Here is a 22,487-nt window from a genome sequence, read left to right as displayed (position 1 = left end):
TGGCCTCATTATACCTCATTTAAATATAAAAGTAAATATATATGTATTATATAAGAATATATATAGATGACTATATATAGAAGTAGGTTTTGTAGGCCTATGATATATTGATTTTCACCATGAACAAATATTTTAAAATTATGAAATCCTTGTATCAATTTATAATTCCCACCGGTAATATATAAACATTTCGATTTGTTTCCAGACTCCTTTACCAGTCTCATAAGTAGAAATGGCATCTGTGACAGGCACTGTATGTATGCTGACCCAGTCTTTATTTCTAAATCTTTTTTTCCTTCCTGTCTCAAGTATGGAAACCTTAAAAGGTCAAAACTCTATTCTCCAGCTCTCCTTGAAGTTACACATAACTATGTGATCCAGTTCTGGCTACTGAGACATACGAAGCTTGCAGTCTGGTGCTGTCGCAGCCATTTTATGACCAGGAGAATGAAAACTACAAGCTAAGAATGGCAGAGTATAAAATTTGGGGAGTTGAGGATATTGGTGACATTATGTAGTTTATAATTTATATAGGAGCTTTGGATTATCTCCTTCTGGATTTGTACTTATGTGACAAAAATAAACCTTTATCTGTTTAAGCCATGTTTACAGGTTTTTGGGTTTACTCCTCTGAATTGCTGGTTCATTCCTATAATAGTTAGCTTGCACTAAATTATGCTATAGAAACAAATCACCACAAAATTTAAGTGATTTATAACAACAAACATTTTTTTTTTAGATTTTTTTTTCCTTTTACATATTCTTTATTATTACTCAGTTGAGGCCTAAAACAGTTTTAAGAAAATGTGTTGCTTTGTCTACGGAATACTCTGATTTGTTCTGTAGAAAATTCAGGCAACTTTATCATCTTATTTTATTTTTTTAACTTATCATTGTTAGCATAATTTAATAGTTTCATATCAGTACGAAGGATGATACTTGTTTACTATTTTTTTAATCAGTTCACTCAGTCCCATGTAATTAATTTTTTTTCATCTTGATCTTTCTTAGCACTTTTATGAATTCATCAGTTTTCCATTAGAGTTCTGAAAATGCTTATTCATTCAGTTCAGCAGTATAGTCAGTTACCAGAAACCTGTACTTGTCAGAGTCTTTTCTATGAATTCCTTGAAGATGAAACCCTTTTATAGGAACATTTTTGTGAAAGCATCAGAGTACACCCAGAACTGTCTGTAAATGAAAAGAGACTTAAAAATGGCCACGATAAAAGATTTGATGAAAGTTCATAATAATGCAATTGACAAGGAAATTTAGTTATTTCTGAGATATACATTTTAAAGTAATAACTAGAATTATGACTTAACATTATACCAGAACATATAACATTTTTAGAAATTTCATGTAATGTCTGAAACATTTATATTAACGTATTTCCATACAAATAACCCAAAGAAAGTTCAGTATTAGTTTTTTTTTGGTTTTGTTTTGTTTTTTTAATGCAGGTTCTTACAAGTCATCAATTTTATACACATCAGTGTATACATGTCAATCCCAATCGCCCAATTCAGCACAACAACATCCCCACCCCACCACAGTTTTTCTGCCTTTGTGTCCATACGTTTCTTCTCTACATCTCTGTCTCAAGTTCTGCCCTGCAAACTGGTTTATCTGTAACATTTTTCTAGGTTACACATACATGCGTTAATATATGATATTTGTTTTTCTCTTTCTGACTTACTTCACTCTGTATGACAGTCTCTAAATCCATCCACGTCTCAACAAATGACTCAATTTCGTTCCTTTTTATGGCTGAGTAATATTCCATTGTGTGTATGTACCACAACTTCTTTATCGATTCGGCTGTCGATGGGCATTTAGGTTGCTTCCATGACCTGGCTATTGTAAATAGTGCTGCAATGAACATTGGGGTGCATGTGTCTTTTTGAATTATGGTTTTCTCTAGGTATATGCCCTGTAGTGGGATTGCTGGATCATATGGTAATTCTATTTTTAGTTTTTTAAGAAACCTCCATACCGTTCTCCATAGTGGCTGTATCAGTTTACATTCCCACCAACAGTGCAAGAGGGTTCCCTTTTCTCCACACCCTTTCCAGCATTTGTTGTTTGTAGATTTTCTAATGATGCCCATTCTAACTGCTGTGAGGTGGTACCTCATTGTAGTTTTGATTTACATTTCTCTAATAATTAGTGATGTTGAGCAGCTTTTCATGTGCTTCTTGGCCATCTGTATGTCCTCTTTGGAGAAATGTCTATTTAGGTCTTCTGCCCATTCTTGGATTGGATTGTTTGTTTCTTTAATATTGAGCTGCATGAGCTGTTTATATATTTTGGAGATTAATCCTTTGTCCGTTGATTCATTTGCGAATATTATCTCCCATTCTAGGGGTTGTCTTTTCATCTTGTTTATGGTTTCCTTTGCTGTACAAAATCTTTGAAGTTTCATTAGGTCCCATTTGTTTATTTTCATTTTTACTTCCATTACTATAGGAGGTGGGTCAAAAATGATCTTGCTGTGATTTATGCCAAAGAGTGTTCTTCCTATGTATTCCTCTAAGAGTTTTATAGTGTCCAGTCTTACATTTAGGTCTCCAATCCATTTTGAGTTGTTTTTTTTTTTTAAACATTAATTTATTTGCCTGTGCTGGGTCTTAGATGCGGCCTGTGGAATCTTTAGTTGCGGCATGCGGGCTCTTAATTGCAGCATGCGGGATCTAGTTCCCTAACCAGGGATTGAACCCTCGTCCCCTGCATTGGGAGAATGGAGTCTTAACCACTGGACCAGCAGAGAAGTCCCAACAAACTTTTCTTGATATTTAGTCATCATTCAATTCCTGGTCCAGAGAGGAACATACCCTTACAATTGGAGATATCCTTAATAGATGTAAATTTACCTCCTAAAAGGGCATTTTCTACTTGGTTTTGAAAGATTCTCCTGGGTCTGCTGTTTCTTAAATTAATAAGTCCAAAATAATCCTTTTGTCAAATGGGCATATTTTGGGGTGGTGTACTCTGCTCCCCCCCCTTTTTTTTTAACATCTTTATTGGGGTATAATTGATTTACAATGGTGTGTTAATTTCTGCTTTATAACAAAATGGATCAGTTATACATATACATATGTTCCCATATCTCTTCCCTCTTGCATCTCCCTCCCTCCCACCCTCCCTGTCCCAACCCTCCAGGCGGTCATAAAGCACCGAGTTGATCTCCCTGTGCTATGTGGCTGCTTCCCACTAGCTACCTACCTTACATTCGGTAGTGTATATATGCCCCTGCCTCTCTCTCGCTTTGTCACAGCTTACCCTTCCCCCTCCCCATATCCTCAAGTCCATTCTCTAGTAGGTCTGTGTCTTTATTCCTGTCTTACTCCTAGGTTTTTCATGACATTTTTTTTCTTAAATTCCATATATATGTGTTAGCATATGGTATTTGTCTCTCTCTTTCTGACTTACTTCACTCTGTATGACAGACTCTAGGTCTATCCACCTCATTACAAATAGCTCAATTTCGTTTCTTTTTATGGCTGAGTAATATTCTATTGTATATATCTGCCACATCTTCTTTATCCTTTCATCCGATGATGGACACTTAGGTTGTTTCCATCTCCGGGCTATTGTAAATAGAGCTGCAATGAACACTTTGGTACATGACTCTTTTTGAATTATGGTTTTCTCAGGGTATATGCCCAGTAGTGGGATTGCTGGGTCATATGATAGTTCTATTTGTAGTTTTTTAAGGAAACTCCATACTGTTCTCCATAGTGGCTGAACCAATTTACATTCCCACCAGCAGTGCAAAAGGGTTTCCTTTTCTCCACACCCTCTCCAGCATTTATTGTTTCTAGATTTTTTGATGATGGCCATTCTGACCGGTGTGAGATGATATCTCATTGCAGTTTTGATTTGCATTTCTCTAATGATTAATGATGTTGAGCATTCTTTCATGTGCTTGTTGGCAGTCTGTATATCTTCTTTGGAGAAATGTCTATTTAGGTCTTGTGCCCATTTTTGGATTGGGTTGTTTGTTTTTTTGTTATTGAGCTGTATGAGCTGCTTATAAATTTTGGAGATTAATCCTTTGTCAGTTGATTCATTTGCAAATATTTTCTCCCATTCTGAGGGTTGTCTTTTGGTCTTGTTTATGGTTTCCTTTGCTGTGCAAAAGCTTTTAAGTTTCATTAGGTCCCATTTGTTTATTTTTGTCTTTATTTCCATTCCTCTTGGAGGTGGGTCAAAAAGAATCTTGCTGTGATTTATGTCATAAAGTGTTCTGCCTATGTTTTCCTCTAAGAGTTTGATAGTTTCCAGCCTTACATTTAGGTCTTTAATCCATTTTGAGCTTATTTTTGTGTATGGTGTTAGGGAGTGATCTAATCTCATACTTTTACATGTACCTGACCAGTTTTCCCAGCACCACTTATTGAAGAGGCTGTCCTTTCTCCACTGTACATTCCTGCCTCCTTTATCAAAGATAAGGTGACCATATGTGCGTGGGTTTATCGCTGGGCTTTCTATCGTGTTCCATTGATCTATCTTTCTGTTTTTGTGCCAGTACCATACTGTCTTAATTACTGTAGCTTTGTAGTATGGTCTGAAGTCAGAGAGCCTGATTCCTCCAGCTCCATTTTTCGTTCTGAAGAGTGCTTTGGGTATTCGGGGTCTTTTGTATTTCAATACAAACTGTGAAAGTTTTTGTTCTAGTTGTGTGAAAAATGCCGGTGGTAGTTTGATAGGGATTGCATTGAATCTGTAGATTGCTTTGGGTAGTAGTCATTTTCACAATGTTGATTCTTCCAATCCAAGAACATGGTATATCTTTCCATCTATTGGTATCATCTTTGTTTTCTTTCATCAGTGTCTTATAATTTTCTGCATACAGGTCTTTTGTCTCCTTAGGTAGGTTTATTCCTAGATATTTTATTTCTTTTGTTGCAATGGTAAATGGGAGTGTTTTATTGATTTCGCTTTCAGATTTTTCATTATTAATGTATAGGAATGCCAGAGATTTCTGTGCATTAATTTTGTATCCTGCTACTTTACCAAATTCATTGATTAGCTCTAGTAATATTCTGGTAGCATCTTTAGGATTCTCTATGTATAGTATCATGTCATCTGCAAACAGTGACAGCTTTACTTCTTTTCTGATTTAGATTCCTTTTATTTCCTTTTCTTCTCCGACTGCTGTGGCTAAAACTTCCAAAACTATGTTGAATAAGAGTGGTGAGAGTGGGCAACCTTGTCTTGTTCCTGGTCTTAGTGGAAATGCTTTCAGTTTTTCACCATTGAGGATGATGTTGGCTGTGGGTTTGTCATATATGACCTTTATTATGTTGAGGAAAGTTCCCTCTATGCCTAGTTTCTGGAGGGTTTTTATCATAAATGGGTGTTGAATTTTGTCGAAAGCTTTCTCTGCATCTATTGAGATGATCATACGGTTTTTCTCCTTCAGTTTGTTAACATGGTGTATCACGTTGATTGATTTGTGTATATTGAAGAATCCTTGCATTCCTGGAATAAACCCCACTTGATCATGGTGTATGATCCGTTTAATGTGCTGTTGGATTCTGTTTGCTTGTATTTTGTTGAGGATTTTTGCATCTATGTTCATCAGTGATATTGGCCTGTAGTTTTCTTTCTTTGTGCCATCCTTGTCTGGTTTCAGTATCAGGGTGATGGTGGCCTCATAGAATGAGTTTGGGAGTGTTCCTCCCTCTGCTATATTTTGGAAGTTTGAGAAGGATAGGTATTAGCTCTTCTCTAAATGTTTGGTAGAATTCGCCTGTGAAGCCATCTGGTACTGGGCTTTTGTTTATTCGAAGATTTTTAATCACAGTTTCAATTTCAGTGCTTGTGATTGGTCTCTTCACATTTTCTATTTCTTCCTGATTCAGTCTTGGCAGGTTGTGCCTTTCTAAGAATTTGTCCATATCTTCCAGGTTGTCCATTTTATTGGCATAGAGTTGCTTGTAGTAATCTCTCATGATCCTTTGTATTTCTGCAGTGTCCGTTGTTACTTTTCCTTTTTCATTTCTAATTCTATTGATTTGAGTCTTCTTCCTTTTTTTCTTGATGAGTCTGGCTAATGGTTTATGAATTTTGTTTATCTTCTCAAAGAACCAGCTTTCAGTTTTATTGATCTTTGCTATTGTTTCCTTCATTTCTTTTTCATTTATTTCTAATCTGAATTTTATGATATCTTTCCTTCTGCTTATTTTGAGGTTTTTTTTGTTTTTTCTCTAATTGCTTTAGGTGCGAGGTTAGGTTGTTTATTCGAGATGTTTCCTTTTTCTTAAGGTAGGATTGTATTGCTATAAACTTCCCTCTTAGAACCATTTTGAGTTTATTTTTCTGTATGGTATTAGGGAGTGTTCTAATTTCATTCTTTTACATGTAGCTGTCCAGTTTTCCCAGCCCCTCTTATTGAAGACACTGTCTTTTCTCCATTGTATATCTTTCCCTCCTTTGTCATAGATTAGTTGACCATAGGTGCGTGGGTTTATCTCTGGGCTTTCTATCTTGTTCCATTGATCTATGTTTCTGTTATTGTGCCAGTATCATATTCTCTTGATTACTGTACCTTTGCAGTGTAGTCTGAAGTCAGGGAGTCTGATTCCTCCAGCTCCGTTTTTTCCCTCAAGACTGCTTTGGCTATTCAGGGTCTTTTGTGTCCCCATACAAATTTTGAGATGATTTATTCTAGTTCCGTAAAAAATACTATTGGAAATTTGATAGGGATTGCATTGAATCTGTAGATTGCTTTGAGTAGTATACTCATTTTCACAATATTGATTCTTCCAATCCAAGAACATGGTATATCTCTCCATCTGTTGGTATCATCTTTAACTTCTTTCATCAGTGTCCTATAGTTTTCTGCTTACAGGTCTTTTGTTTCCCTAGTTAGGTTTATTCCTAGGTATTTTATCTTTTTGTTGCAATGGTAAATGGGAGTGTTTCTTTAATTTCTCTTTCAGACTTTTCATCATTCATGTATAGGAAGGGAAGAGATTTCCGTGCATTAACTTTGTATCCTGCAACTTTACCAAATTCATGGATTAGCTCTAGTAGGTTTCTGGTGGCATTTTTAGGAATCTCTATGTATAGTATCATGTCATCTGCAAACAGTGACATTTTTACTTCTTCTTTTCCAGGTGGTATTCCTTTTATTTCTTTTTCTTCTCTGAATGCTGTGGGTAGGACTTCCAAGACTATGTTGAATAATAGTGGTGAGACTGGACAACGTTGACTCATTCCTAATCTTACAGGAAATGCTTTCAGTTTTTCACCATTGAGAATGATGTTTCTGCGGGTTTGTCGTATATGGCCTTTATTATGTTGAAGTAGGTTCCCTCTATGCCCACTCTCTGGAGAGTTTTTACCATCAACTGGTGTAGAATTTTGTCAAAAGCTTTTTCTACGTCTATTGAGATGATCATATGGTTTTTATTCTTCAGTTTGTTAATATCATGTATCACATTGATTGATTTGCATATACTGAAGAATCCTTGCACCCCTGGGATAAATCCCACTTGATCATGTTGTATGATTCTTTTAATGTGTTGTTGGAATCTGTTTGCTAGTACTTTGTAGAGGATTTTTGCATCTATATTCATCAGTGATATTGGTCTGTAATTTTCTTTTTTTTGTAGTATCTTTGTATGGTTTTGGTATCAGGGTGATAGTGGCCTTATAGAATGAGTTTGGGAGTGTTCCTTCCTCCTCTGCAGTTTTCTGGAAGAGTTTGAGAAGGATGGGTGTTAGCTCTTCTCTAAATGTTTGATAGAATTCACCTGTGAAGCCATCTGGTCATGGACTTTTGTTTGTTGGAAGATTTTTAATCACAGTTTCAATTTCATTACTTGTGATTGGTCTCTTCATATTTTCTGTTTTTTCCTGGTTCAGTCTTGGAAGGTTATACCTTTCTAAGAACTTGTCCATTTCTTCCATGTTTTCCATTTTATTGGCGTAGAGTTGCTTCTGGTAGTCTCTTAGGATGCTGTGTATTTCTGCGGTGTCTGTTGTAACTTCTCTTTTTGCATTTTTAATTTTATTGATTTGAGTCCTCTCCATCTTTTTCTTGATGAGATTGGCTAATGGTTTATCAATTTTGTTTATCTTCTCAAAGAACCAACTTTTAGTTTTATTGATCTTTGCTATTATTTTCTTTGTTTCTGTTTCATTTATTTCTGCTCTGATCTTTATGATTTCTTTCCTTCTGCTAACTTTGGGTTTTGTTTGTTCTTTTTACTCTTGTTTCTTAAGGTGTCAGGTTAGTTTGTTTATTTGAGATTTTTCTTGTTTCTTGAGCTAGGCTGGTATAGCTATAAACTTTCCTCTTAGAACTGCTTTTGCTGCATCCTATAGGTTTTGGATCATCGTGTTTTCTTTGTCATTTGCCTCTAGGTATTTTTTGATTTCCTCTTTGATTTCTTCAGTGATCTCTTGGTCATTTAGTAAAGTATTGCTTAGCCTCCATGTGTTTGCGTTTTTTACATTTTTTTCCCTGTAATTCAATTCTGATCTCATAGCATTGTGGTCAGAAAAGATGCTTGATATGACTTCAAGTTTCTTAAATTTACTGAGGCTTGATTTGTGACCCCGAATGTGATCTATCCTGGAGAATGTTCCGTGTGCACTTGAGAAGTAAGTGTAATCTGCTGTTTTTGGGTGGAATGTCCTATAAATATCAGTTAAATCTATCTGGTCTATTGTGTCATTTAAAGCTTGTGTTTCCTTATTTATTTTCATTTTGGATGATCTGTCCATTGGTGTAAGTGAGGTGTTAGAGTCCCCCACCGTTATCTTCTTACTGTCGATTTCGTCTTTTAGAGCTGTTAGCAGTTGCCTTACGTATTGAGGTGCTCCTATGTTGGGTGCATATATATTTATAATTATATCTTCTTTTTGGATTGATCTCTTGATCATTATGTAGTGTCCTTCCTTGTCTCTTGTAACATTCTTTATTTTAAAGTCTATTTTATCTGATATGAGTATAGGTACTCCAGCTTTCTTTTGATTTCCATTTGCATGGAATATCTTCTTCCATCCCCTCACTTTCAGTCTGAATGTGTCCCTAGGTCTGAAGTGGGTCTCTTGTAGACAGCATATATATGGGTCTTGTTTTTGTATCCACTCAGCAAGCCTGTGACTTTTGGTTGGAGCATTTAATCCATTCACGTTTAAGGTAATTATCGATATGTATGTTCATATGACCATTTTCTTAATTGTTTTGGGTTTGTTTTTGTAGATACTTTTCTTCTCTTTTGTTTCCCACTTAGAGAAATTCCTTTAGCATTTGTTGTAGAGCTAGCTGGTTTGGTGGTGCTGAATTCTCTTAGCCTTTGCTTGTCTGTAAAGCTTTTGATTTCTCTATCGAATCTGAATGATATCCTTGCCGGGTAGAGTAATTTTGTTGTAGGTTCTTCCCTTTCTTCACTTTAAGTATATCATGCCACTCCCTTCTGGCTTGTAGAGTTTCTGCTGAGATATCAGCTCTTAACCTTATGGGAGTTCCCTTGTATATTATTTTTTGTTTTTCCCTTGCTGCTTTCAATAATTTTTCTTTGTCTTTAATCTTTGGCAATTTAATTACTGTGTGTCTTGGCGTGTTTCTCCTTGGTTTTATCTTGTATGGGACTCACTGTGCTTCCTGGACTTGGGTGGCTATTTCCTTTCCTATGTTAGGGAACTTTTCGACTATAATCTCTTCAAATATTTTCTCTGGTCCTTTCTCTCTCTCTTCTCCTTCTCGGACCCCTATAATGTGATGTTGTTGCGTTTAATGTTGTCCCGGAGGTCTCTTAGACTGCCTTCACTTCTTGTCATTCTTTTTTCTTTATTCTGTTCCGCAGCTGTGAATTCCACCATTCTTTCTTCCAGGTCGCTTATTCTTCTTCTGCCTCACTTATTCTGCTATTGATTGCTTTAGTGTAGTTTTTGTTTTTGCGGTACGCGGGCCTCTCACTGCTGTGGTCTCTCCCGTTGCGGAGCAAAGGCTCGGGACGTGCAGGCTCAGCGACCATGGCTCACGGGCCCAGCCGCTCTACGGCATATGGGATCTTCCCAGACCGGGGCATGAACCTGTGTCCCCTGCATCGGCTAGCGGACTCTCAATCACTGCACCACCAGGGAAGCGCGCTTCTAGTGTAGTTTTCAGTTACTGTATTGTTCATCTCTGTTAGTTTGTTCTTTAATTCTTCTAGGTCTTTGTTAAACATTTGTTGTATCTTCTTGGTCTTTCCCTCCATTGTTTTTCCGAGGTCCTGGATCATCTTCATTATCATTACTCTGAATTCTTTTTCGGGAAGGTTGCCTATCTCCACTTCGTTTAATTGTTTTTCTGGGGTTTTATCTTGTTCCTTCATCTGGTACATAGCCCACTGCCTTTTCATCTTGTCTGTCTTTCTGTGAATGTGGTTTTTGTTCTGCAGGCTGCAGGAGTGTAGTTCTTCTTGCTTCTGCTCTCTGCCCTCTGGTGGATGAGGCCATCTAAGAGGCTTGATGGGAGGGACTGGTGGTGGGTAGTGCAGACTGTTGCTCTGGTGGGCAGAGCTCAGTAAAACTTTAATCCTCTTGACTGCTGATGGGTGGGGCTGGGTTCCCTCCCTGTTGGTTGTTTGGCCTGAGGCAACCCAACTCTGGAGCCTACCTGGGCTCTTTGGTGGGGGAAATGAGAGACTCTGGGAGGGCTCACGCCAAGGAGTACTTCCCAGAACTTCTTCTGCCCGTGTCCTTGTCCCCATGGCAAGCCACAGCCACCCCCTGCCTCTGTAGGAGACCCTCCAACACTAGCAAGTCGGTCTGGTTCAGTCTCCCCTGGGGTCACTGCTCTTTCCCCTGGGTCCCGATGCATACACTACTTTGTGTGTGCCCTCCAAAAGTGGAGTCTCTGTTTCCCCCAGTCCTGTCAAAGTCCTGCCATCAAATCCCAGTAGTCTTCAAAGTCTGATCCTCTAGGAATTCCTCATCCCGTTGCCTGACCCCCAGGTTGGGAAGCCTGACGTGGGGCTCAGAACCTTCACTCCAGTGGGTGGACTTCTGTGGTATAAGTGTTCTCCATTCTGAGTCACCCACCCAGCAGTTATGGGATTTGATTTTACTGTGATTGTGCCCCTCCTACCGTCTCATTGTGGCTTCTCCTTTGTCTTTGGATGTGGGGTATCTTTTTTGGTGAGTTCCAGTGTCTTCCTGTCGATGATTGTTCAGCGGCTAGTTGTGAATCGGTTGTTCTCTCAAGAGGGAGTGAGAGCACGTCCTTCTACTCCACCCTCTTGGTTCCTTCTTAAAAATTTGTTTTTTGTTCAGTTACATGTGAGTTGCAGATATGCTTCAGATTTGCTCCAAGTCTTCATTCTGGGACCCAAGCTGAAGGAGAAGCTGCTGCTTGGGTCTTGTGGCAAAAAAGAGCAGTGGTAGAACCACATGATGGGTCTTAAAGCTTTGGTTCAGAAATGACATGCTTTACATTTACTCGTATTTCATTGGCCAAAGCAAGTCAAATGGCCAACACTGGTATAAGTGGGCAAGGAAATATAGTCCTCCTGTAGGGAGAGAAGTGAATAATTGGGGACAGTATTGCAGTCTATCACTGTATCCTTTTGGTTTTTGGTTCATATCATTTTGTAAAAGTTCTTAATGCATTCTGGATACTGAACTCGTGAGTTTAGCTTTTACACTTAGGTCTGGCATCCATTTTTACGTGTAGTCTGAGATAGGGGTCAAGGTTCAGTTTTTTCCATATGGATATCCATTATCCATGGTGTCATTTGATGAAAGGACTTAACTTTCCCCCATTGAATTGTCCTAGCACCTTAATGCTGTTGAAGTGTGAGTCTATTTCTGAGGACTTTATTCTGTTGCATTAATCTATTTGTTAAACCTTATGGTTAGTATCATACCATCTTGAAATCAGGTAATGAAATTGTCTGACCATCCCCTTTTTCAAGATTGGTAAGGATATTCTTTGGTTTTTGCAGTTCTGTATTTAGCCTTCCAATCTATGAACATAGTTTATCTACCCCTTTCTTCCTTCCTCCCTCTCTCCCTCTCTGTCTCTCTCTCTCATTCTTTCTCTCTTTCTTTCTCCCTCTCATTCTCTCCCTTTCTGCCTTCCTCCCTCCCTCCATTCCTTTCTTTCTTCCACTTTTTGTTTTTGCTGTGGTACGCAGGCCTCTCACTGTTGTGGCCTCTCCCGTTGCAGAGCACAGGCTCCGGATGCGCAGGCTCAGTGGCTATGGCTCACGGGCCTAGCCGCGCCGCGGCATGTGGGATCTTCCCGGACCAGGGCACGAACCCATGTCCCCTGCATCGGCAGGCAGACTCTCAACCACTGCGCCACCAGGGAAGCCCCTCTTTCTTCCACTTTTATTGAGATATAATTGACATACAACACTGTATAAGTTTAAGGTGTACAGCGTACTGATTTGATTTACATACCTCATAAAGTGGTTATCACAGTAAGTTTAGTAAACATCCATCATCTCATGTAGACACAGAATTAAAGAAATAGGAAACATTTTTTTCTTGTGATGAGAACTCTTAGAATTTACTCTTAACAACTTTCATCTATAACATACAGCAGTGTTGATTATATTTATCATGTTGTACATTACATCCCTAGTTCTTATCTTATAGCTAGAAGTTTGTACATTTTGACTGCCTTCATCCAGTCTCCCCCTTCCTACCCCCCCACCCCCGTAATCACTAATCTGATCTCTTTTTCTTTGAGTTTGTTCTAGAAGAATGATTGACCTACAACACTGTGCTACTTCCTGTTACACAACATAGTGATTCGAAATTTCTATACCTTTCAAACTGATCACCGTGATAAGTCTAATTATGATATGTCATCATACAAAGATATTACATAGTTATTGACTATATTCCCCACACTGTACATTTCATATCAGTGATTCATTTATTTAGCAACTGGAAGTTTGTACCTCTTAATCTTCCTCATCTATTTTTTTTCTCCCTTTGCCCATTTATTTAGATCTTCTTTAATCCTGACAATGTTTGTTTCAGCATAGAAGTCTTACACATCTGTTCACTTTAGTGGTAAGTATATTTTTGACACTAACTGTAAATAGAATTTATATTTTATAATAATTTATATATAACTATAAATTATTAACTTATAATTACATAATATATAATCTAAATCTTGAATCCTGTGTATTATTACTTTCAAACACCACACCCATAATTAGATCTAGTTTTTTTTGTTGTTGAAGTATAGTTGATTTACAATTTCAAGTATACAATATAATGATTTGGTATTTTATGGATTATAATCTATTTAAGGTTATTATAAAATATTGGTTATATTCCCTGTACTGTACATTACACCCTTGCATCTTATTTATTTTATACCTAATAGTTTGCACCTCTTAATCCCCTTTCTCTATCTTGCCGTTCCACCCTCTGGCAACCACTAGTTTGTTCTCTGTATTCATGAGTGTGTTTCTGGTTTGTTATATGCATTTGTTTGTTTTAATTTTTAGATTCCACATATAAGTGAAAACATACAGTATTTATCCTTCTCTGACTTACTTCACTGAGCATAATACCCTCCAAGTCTATCCACATTGTTGCAAATGGCAAAATTTCATTCTTTTTTATGACTAATATTCCATTATATATTCATTACCACATCTTCTTTATCCATTCATGTGTTGATGGACACTTTGGTTGCTTCCATATCTTGGCTATTGTAAATAATGCTGCTACGATATTGAAGTGTATATATCTTTTGAAATTAGTGTTTTCATTTTCTTTGGATATATACCCAAGAATAGAATTGTTGGATCATATGGGTCTATATTTAGTCTTTTGAAGAACTGCCATGCTGTTTTCCATAGTGGCTGTACCAGTTTACATTCCCACCAGCAGTGAACTAAGTGTCCCTTTCTCCACATCCTCACCAGCATTTATTATTTGTTGTCTTTTTGATGATAACTATTCTGACATGTGTGACATGATATCTCATTGTAGTTTTGATTTGCATTTCCCTGATGATTAGTGACATTGAGGATCTTTTCATATGCCTGTTGGCCATCTGTTTGTCTTCTTTTGAAAAACGTCTATTGAGGTCTTCTGCCCATTCTTTAATTGGGTTGTTGCTTTTTAAATATTGAGTTATATTAGCTATTTGTATATTTTGGACATTAACCCCTTATCAGACATATCGTTTGCAAATACATTCTCCTATTCAGTAGGTAGTCTTTTCGTTTTGTTGATGCTTTCCCTTGCTGTGCAGAAATTTTTAAGTTTAATTAGGTCTCATTTGTTTATTTTCGCCTTTTTTTCTCTTGCCTGAGAAGACAGATCCAAAAAAATATGGCTAAGATTTATGTCAAAGAGTATACTCCCTATTCTCTTTTAAGTTTCTTCTAGGCTATAGTTACAGGTCTTTAATCCATTTTGAGTTATTTTGTATATGGTGTGATAAAATGTTCTAATTTCATTCTTTTAGCTGTCCAGTTTTCCCAACACTACTTATTGAAGAGACTGTCTTTTCCCTGTTGTATATTCTTGCCTCCTTTGTTGTAGATTAATTGACAATAAGTGCATGAGTTTCTTTCTGGGCTCTCTATTCTTTTCCATTGATCTATGTCTGATTTTGTGCCACTACCATACTGTTTTGATTACTGTAGCTTTGTAGCATATTCTGAAGTTCAGGAGTGTGATACCTCCAGCTTTGTTCTTTTTTCTCAAGATTACTTTGACTATTTGGGGTCTTTCGTGATTCTTTATAAATTTCAGGAATATTCTAGTTCTGTGAAAATTGTTATGGGTGTTTTGATAAGGATTGCTTTGAATCTGTTGATTGCTTTGGGTTTATGGACATTTAAGCAATATTAGTCCTTCCAATCCATGAGTGTGGAATATCTTTCCATTTATTTGTATCATTTTCGGTTTCCTTTATGAATGTCTTACAGTTTTCAGAGGTGTAGGTCTTTCATGTGTTTGATGAGTTTATCTCTAGGTTTTTCATTCTTTTTGACACAATTGTAACTGGGATTGTTTTCTTGCTTTCTCTTTCACCGTTGAGTATGCGTTAGCTGTGGGTTTGTCATAAATGGCCTTTACTATGTTGAGATATGTTCCCTCTATACCAACTTTGTTGAAGGTTTTTATTATGAATTGGTGTTCAATTTTGTCAAGAGCTTTTTCTGCATCTGTTGAGATGATCATATGATTTTTATTCTTTGTTTTGTTAATGTGGTGTACCTTATTGTTTGATTTGCAGATACTGAACCATCCTTGCGTCCCTGGAATAAATCCCACTTGATCATGGTTTATGATCCTTTTTATATGTTGTTAAATTTGGTTTGCTAATATTTTGTTTAGGATTTTTGTGCCTGTATACATCAAGGATACTGAAGTAATTTTCTATTTCATGGTGTCTTTGCCTGGTTTTGGTATCTTGGTAGTGGTGGCCTCATAGAATGGATTTGGGAGTGTGATCTCTTTAGTTTTTTGGAATAATTTGAGAAGGATAAGTATTAACTCTTCTTTACCTGTTTGGTAGAATTCCCCTGTGAAGGTGTCCGGTCCTGGACTTTTGTTTTTTGGGAGTTTTTTGATTACTGATTCAGTTTTAATACTAGTAATCAGTCTATTCATATTATCTATTTCTTTATGATTCAATTTTGGAAGATAGTACATTTCTAGGAATTTATCCATTTCTTCTACGTTGTTGAATTTTTTGGCATGTAACTGTTCATAGTATTCTATTATGATTGTTTATATTTCTGTGACATTGGTTGTAATTTCTCCTCTTTCACTTCTTATTTTGTTATTTGGGTCCTTTCTCTGTTTTTCTTAATGAGCCTGGCTAAAGGCTTATCAATTTTGTTTATCTTTTAAAAAAAACCAGCTCCTGGTTTCATTGATCTTTTCTTTTTTGGGGGTGGGAGGGGGTCCTCTCTTTTATTTATTTCCTCTCTGATCTTTATTGTTTCCTGACTTCTGATGACTTTCAACTTTGTTTGTTCTTTTTCTAATTCCTTTAAATGGTAGTTTAGGTTGTGTATTCGAGATTTTTCTTGTTTCTTGAGGTACCTATATTGCTCTAAACTTCTCTCTTAGAACTGCTTTTGCTATATCCCATAAATTTTGGAAAGTTGTGTTTTAATCTTTATTTGTCTCAAGGTGTTTTTCTATTTTCTTTTTGATTTCTTCATTCACCAGTTGGTTTTGTGGAAGCATGTTGTTTAGTCTCTATGTATTTTTGTTTTTCCCATTTTTCTTCCTGTAATTGACTTCTAGTTTCTTACTGTTGAGGTGAGAAAAGATGCTTGATATAATTTCTGTCCTTTTAAATTTGTTGAGACTTGTTTTGTGGCCTAGCATGTGACCTATCCTGGAGAACATTCCATGTAAACTTGAAATGAATATGTATTTTGCTGTTTTGGGTTGGAATGTTCTGTAGATACCTGTTAACTACAACTGCTCTAATATGTCAGTTAATGCCACTGTTTCCTTACTGATTTTTTGTCTGCAAAATCTGTCCATTGATGGTAGGTGGGGTGTTAAAATCCTACTATTACTGTATTCTTGTCAATTTCTCCCTTTATGTCCATTATTATTAGATCTATTTTTAAATACTTTTTTTAATCCCAAAAAGAATAGAGGAAGAATTCCAAATACAGTTGGCATGGTTCTATCATTCAGAGTTAGCAGTGTAGTATATATTTCCTTAGTCTTTTTTCTATGGATGCATATTTTTTAGTTCGCTGTGATGATAGTATACATAACCTTATTTATTTATTGTAAAAACATTTTTCCACATAAAGTTGTAAAAATGATTTTAATGATTGTATTCTAGCATTCTGTTGAGTGGATTTACCATAATTGACTTAATTGGAACCTAAACAGAGAAACATTTGTTCATAGTTTTTTCGGTATTTAAAATTTGAAAGTAATTGAAGTACTTGTTTGTTTTAGTATTAGAATAATTTTCTTCCATATATTTCAAAATGTACTAGAAGTATGCTGTCCCCTTAAATTGAAAATTTAAAAATACTCTTTTTACTTGACTAGTTTGTAAGAGATACTGAAAAAACTTTTTAGAACTTAAAACTCTTTATGATTTTATTTTGTAGTATAACTCATTTATTGCATTATAGATATTTCTAATGGTTTTTCTTTTTTTGAGGGGACTGTAATTCTGTTGTTTCTTGAGTTATGAACACTTAGTTTATAAATTTTCATGCATTGTAATAACCATCTTTACATATGGTCCAGAAAGGAAATGAACCCGTTCAAAATTATTTCTAAAATTAGTTTGTGAGTTCCATACAAGGAACTGAAAATGAAATTTTCTTGAAGGAATCCATTTTATATTTGTGGAATAGAATAACAGTGATGCTTTCATTTATCTCACTTGTGTCTAGAGAATGATGGAGTTAAGTAAAGCTCCAAGCATTGTTATTACCCCCTGGGTTTCTCTCTTACTTCACTATTCAAGTAAGATGGTGACATCAGAGGTTAATCAGTCACTCACCCTTGTCCCTGTTGATGATCTTCAAATAGTTTATTGTGAATAAAAAGACTGTGACATCAGAAGAAAATTGGCAGCTTCCCTTCTTTTGTTCTTTCCACTTCTCTTGATATTATTCTCTGTAATAGGTGGTGCTAATAACTTTCCAGTACCCAGAGATTAGATGTTTATCTGTAAATGTAACAAAGCTTAAAACTCCTAAAATTGGAATTTGATTCAGTTTTTGACATGCACACACAGTTTCAGAAATTAGAAAGACCATACAATCTCATACTTATGACTTATACTGAACACAGTAAATGAAAAAACTATAATATTATTAAAAGAATCCTTTATGTGCTAGTATAATTCTAATACTAGTGATGTATATTTATAACATACTGTTTAAAGTCATAGATTTTATGTATTCATGTACTTTTCAGTGTTATAATTTCTAATTTTTTTTTCATATCTTCTTTCCTTTTTGACAGAATCATCCTTTCTAATTTTAAAATTTTTTCCTGAGGTTTCTTAAATTAATAACGTAAATTGTAAGAATCATCATGAAGTTTTGTTTTAAGGTCATCTCTTAATAGGAAAACCTTGAGAGAACATTAGTTTGTATAAAAATAATTTATTTCCTCTTAGTGTTGAATATCCAGTGGGCAGAACACCATGAATTAAAATTAGAATCTTGACAGTGGGAAATCAGCCTTTTTAACAATATTGAGTAATATCATAAGCATATTTGTCATTGTTTATAAGTGTGAAAATTTTTGTTTAAAATGAACTAACATTTTTCAAGTGAGGTAAAACATCCCTTCATTATAGAAACTATATCACACAAACATACCAGAAGTGAATGTGGGTTTGCATTGATTGTTCCATGAGTTCCCTATAAATTTTAGAAATCTCATTTAATGTTATTCAGATTCCTTAACTTAGTGGTCATAAAAGGCTAACACAGATTTATCCTATTTAAAATTTTAGTGTGTGCTTTGCATATATTTCTTTGTCTTTTCTGTTTGATTTAATTCACGTGTATTGGTTTAGCTTAAGTAACTTTCATTTCCAGGACTATTCAGAAATGAATTACAAGGAGGTAATGATAAGATACTACTTGGAAGTTGTCTCACAGCTTAGATTTGGATAGTCATTCATAACTTATCTGGTGGTTAGATTTCTCCCCCTTTCAACTGTCCTAAAGCTATGAACCAATAATTAAGGATAAAAAGGCTTCTGGGGGGAAAACACACACATACACAGGGGAAAGTACACAGATTTATAAGATGCCTTCTGTATTAGCTACTGTGCTAAATACTTCACTTACAGTTTTATTTTTCACAATAATTCATGTTCATTGTATTGTCAAGGAAGCAAATGCCAAGAGATTAACATAAAGATTAGGATTCAAGTCTCTTTTTTTAAAGAATTTTTTAAAGTGCTTTTTAGGTTCACAGCAAAATTGAAAGAAAGATACAGAGACTTCCTATCTATCCCCTATGCCCACACATGCGTGGCCTCCTCTGTTATCAATATTACTCACTAAAATGGTACATTTGTTGAGTTGGTGAACCTACATCAGCACGACAAATCACTCAAAGTCCATAGTTTACCTTTGGGTTCACTCTTGGTGTTTTATATTCTGTAGGTTTGGACAAATGTATAACGATTTATATCCATTATTATAATATACAGAGTACTTCCAATACCCTAAAAATTTTCTGTGCTCCCTCTATTCATCCTTCCCCTGCCCCTAACACTGTTAATCATCTTTTTAAACCTGTGGATAGTTTTATCTTTCCCAGAAGGTCATATAGTTGGAATCTTGTAGTCTGTAGCCTTTTCACGTTGGCTTCTCTTACTTAATAATGTGCAATTAGGGTTCCTCTATGTGTTTTCATGACTTGATAGCTCATTTCTTTATAGTGCTGAATACTATTCCATTGTCTGGATGTACCACAGTTAATTTATTCATTTATCTACTGAAGGGCATCTTATTTGCTCCCAAGTTTTGGCAGTTAGAAATACAGCTGCTATAAATAGCAGTGTGTAGGTTTTTGTGTGGATGTAAGTTTTCAACACCTTTGGGTAGATACCAAGGAGTGTGATTACTGGATTATGGTAAGAATATATTTACATTTGTAAAAAACCACCACACTGTCTTCCACAGTGATGGTACCATTTTGCATTCCCACCAGTAATGAATGAGAGTTCCTCTTTTTCTGTATCCTTGTCAGCCTTTGATGTTGTCAGTGTTCCAGATTTTGGCCATTCTAATAGGTATGTATCTCATTCTAATTTGTATTCCCTCATGACATATGATGTGGAATATAAATGTACTCATCTGCCACCTGTATATCTTCTTTGGTGAGGTGGCTGTTAAGATCTTTAGCCCATTTTAAAATTCAGATTGTTTTTATTGTTGAGTTTTAAGAGTTCTTTGTGTATTTAGGATAACAATTCACCATATGTGTCTTCTGCAGATATTTTCTCCCAGTCTGGCTTGTCTTCTCATTTTCTTAATGTTGCTTTTCACAGAGCAGAAGGTTTTAATTTTAATGAACTCTTGCTTATCCATTATTTCTTTCATGGCTCATGCCTTTGATGTTGCATCTAAAAAGTCATTGCTATCCTCAACATCATCTAGGTTTTATCCTGTTATCTTCTGGAAGTTTTATGTTTTTGAGTTTAAATTTAGCTCTGTAATCCATTTTGAGTTAATTAAATTTAGCTCTGTGATCCAGTTTGAGTTAATTTTTGTGAAGGGTGCAAGGTTCTAGATTTGTGGGGGGGTTTCTTTTTCTTTTATTATTTTATTTATTTATTTATTTGTTTATTTAGCTAGCTAGCTAGCTAGCTAGCTAGCTGCACTGAGTCTTAGTCATGGCACGCAGGATCTTCGTTGCCGAATGCGGAGTCTTCATTGCGGTATGTGGGGTCTTTTAGTTGTGGCACACAGGATCTAGTTCCCCAACCAGGGATCAAACCCGGGCCCCCTGCATTGGGAGCATGGAGTCTTAACCACTGGGCCGCGAGGGAAGTCCCCGTGGGGTTTTTTTTTTGCATGTGGATGTCTAGTTATTCCAGCACCATATGTTGAAGAGACTATTTTTGCTCCATTGTATTGCCTTTGCTCCTTGTCAAAGATCATTTAACTTATTTATGTGGGTCTGTTTCTGGGCTTTCTGTTCTGTTTTGTTGACATATTTGTCTATTCTTTCACCAGTACCACACTGTCTTGATTATTCTAGCTTTACAGGAAGTCTTCAAATTGGGTAGCATTAATCTTTCAACTTTGTTCTTCTGCTTCAGTATTGTGTTGACTATTTTGGGTCTATTTTCTCTCCAGAGAAGCTGTAGAATCAGTTTGTCAATATTCACAAAGTAACTTGCTGGAATTTTGATTGGGATTATATTGAGTCTGTAGATCAATTTGGGAATAATTGACATCTTGACAATACTGAGCTTTCCTATCTATGAATGGGGAATATCTCACTATTTTTAAGTTCTTCCTTGATTTCATTCATCAGAGTTTTGTAGTTTTTTTAATATAGATCTTGCATATATTTTGTTAGATTTATACCTAAGCATTTCGTTTTATAGATGGTTATGTATATAGTATTGTGTTTTTACTTACAATTTCACTTGTATTGCAGAGCAATGAAGTATCACTGTTCAGTTTTTGTCCATTCTTTTGGACTTTCTGCATAGATGATCCTGTCATCTACAAACAAAGGCAGTTTTACTTTTTCCTTCCCAATCTGTATACTATTTGTTTCCTTTTGTCATCTTATTGCATTGTCTATAACCTCCAGTGTGATATTGAAAAGGAATAGTGAGAGGGTCATCCTTGCCTTGTATCTGTTCTTAGTGGAAAAGCTTTGGGTTTCTCACCTTTAAGTTTGATGTTACCTCTTTATCAAGTTGAGATAGTTCCCCTCTATTCCTTCTTTATCTAGAGTTTTCAAAATCATGAATGGGTGTTGGATTTTGTCGAATGCTTTTTCTGCATCTATTGGTATGATCATGTGAGTTTGTTTTTTTTTTAGTCTGTTGATGTCAACCTTTCTTAATTTAATTTTTATTTGATATTGGGGTATAATTGATTTACAATGTTGTGATAGTGTCAGGTGTACAGCGAAGTGGTTCAGTTATACATATATCCATTCTTTTTCAGATTCCTTTCCCATATAGGTTATTACAGAATATTGAGTAGAGTTCCCTGTGCTATACAGTAGGTGCTTGTTTATTATCTATTTTATATATAGTATTGTGTATCTGTTAATCCCAAACTCCTAATTTATCTCCCCCCCAACTTTTCCCCTTTGGTAAACGTAAGTTTGTTTTCAAAGTCTGTGAGTCTGTTTCTGTTTTGTAAATAAGTTCATTTCTATCATTTGTTTAGATTCCACATATAAGTGATATCATAGATACTTTCTCTGCCTGACTTACTTCACTTGGTATGATAATCTCTAGGTCCATCCATGTTGCTGCAGATGGTATTATTTCATTCTTCTTGATGGCTGAGTAATATTCCATTGTATATGTGTACCACATCTTCTTTATCCATTTCTGTCAATGGACATTTAGGTTGCTTCCATGTCTTGGCTATTGTAAATAGTGCTGCAATAAACATTGAGGTGCATGTATATTTTTGAACAGCGTTTTCTCTGAATATATGCTCAGAAGTGGGATGACTGGATCATATGGTAGTTCTGTTTTTAGTTTTTTAAGGAACCTCCATACTGTTCTCCACAGTGGCTGTACCAGTTTACATTCCCAACACCAGTGTAGGATGTCTCCCTTTTCTGCACACCCTCTTCAGCATTCATTGTAGACTTTTTTTAAAATTTAATTTTATTTATTTTTTTATACAGCAGGTTCTTATTAGTCATCCATTTTATACACGTTGGTGTATACATGTCAATCCCAATCTCCCAATTCATCACAACACCACCACCACCACTCTCCGCTTTCCCCCCTTGGTGTCCATACATTTGTTCTCTACATCTGTGTCTCAATT

At 35.9% G+C, this 22,487-nt stretch overlaps 1 protein-coding gene across 2 annotated transcripts in view; it reads left to right on the top strand.

Moving 5' to 3' along the window:
* The window catches only part of ANKIB1 (ankyrin repeat and IBR domain containing 1), a 158,882-nt gene that overhangs the window by 31,229 nt on the left and 105,166 nt on the right, over positions 1–22,487 (top strand). The window contains exon 2 of one of the 2 annotated variants that reach the window (XM_033863071.2): positions 12,968–13,032. The exons of the other annotated variant lie outside the window; for it this stretch is intronic. The gene's annotated coding sequence lies outside the window, so the exon portion shown is untranslated. The remainder of the gene's footprint in view (positions 1–12,967; positions 13,033–22,487) is intronic. 2 annotated transcript variants of the gene reach the window in all.

Source organism: Tursiops truncatus, chromosome 9 (genome assembly GCF_011762595.2).
Source record: "Tursiops truncatus isolate mTurTru1 chromosome 9, mTurTru1.mat.Y, whole genome shotgun sequence".
Classification (NCBI taxonomy): domain Eukaryota; kingdom Metazoa; phylum Chordata; class Mammalia; order Artiodactyla; family Delphinidae; genus Tursiops; species Tursiops truncatus.
The sequence above is the reverse complement of the archived record's forward strand: the minus strand, read 5'-3'. Positions and strand labels throughout refer to the sequence as shown.